The sequence below is a fragment of the Myotis nattereri genome (genome assembly GCF_964212035.1).
Source record: "Myotis nattereri genome assembly, chromosome: 10".
Classification (NCBI taxonomy): domain Eukaryota; kingdom Metazoa; phylum Chordata; class Mammalia; order Chiroptera; family Vespertilionidae; genus Myotis; species Myotis nattereri.
Genome location: NC_138085.1, coordinates 79,543,928 through 79,544,899, shown reverse-complemented (window position 1 = coordinate 79,544,899; position 972 = coordinate 79,543,928).

The window sequence follows — 972 nt, the reverse complement described above, 5'->3', positions numbered from 1 at the left end:
GTTGAGTGTCTGAGCCGTTATGGCCTGACCCCGTGAGGGCATGATGACCATTTGCATATTACTCTTTATTATATAGATTATGTAGATAATAACTGTAGAGCTGACACCTATTGTTGGCATGTGCTGCTATGCACTCTTTTAGGGGCTTTGCCTACTTTATTCCATCCACATAACAATCCTACCAGATCGGTACTACTTCTCAGGACTGTTTTACAGATGAGTCAGCTGAAGCCCAGGCACTAAGGTTACTCAGCCAGCGAATGGCAGAGCGGGAATGCAAACCCAGAAGATGGTTCCATCCGATGCCTGGTGCCCGAGGGTAGCACCCGTCTCCGTGCCTTCTGCAGCAGGGGACCTGTCGGTCACACGCAGGGACCTGCAGCCAGGCAGATGTGGCTCCCTCAGCAGCTGTGCGGCCTTCGCTAAGTCAGGCAACTTTCCTGAATCGCAGTATCCTCATCAAGATACTACCTGGCATAGATGTTGGGGCTGGTCAAACGTGCATGTATTTCTCCTCTCTTTCTGCAAAGGGAAAGGAGTCAAAACTTCCTGAACTTCAAGATTTCAATCAACTTTATCAAACACCCTGGCAAGGAGGCTGGGAGACCCCAGGCGTCCCTTGTTTGCGTGGAACACATGCAGGGAATGCCCGCACTCAGTGGGACTGGATTTCTGGGTACTGAGTCAGTACCTTCTGGGGAGGCCATTCACTCCCGCAAAGCGACCCTCTTCTGCCCCCTTGTGCGTGGAAATGCGGCCCTGGGGACACGAGCACGCTCTGAGCACACGGTCATTACCAGCTCTGTCTCCTGATGACCGCTCCGGCCAAGGACCACGGAACCGGTCCGCGCTCGGGCGTATGGGGGGAGGGGGATGCAGGGGGAGGAGTCGGGGCTCCTTTCCTCCGCCGGAACCCTCGTCCGGGGGCTGGGTCCCCGCCCGGAACTGCAAAGCCGCAGGCCGGGCCGGAAG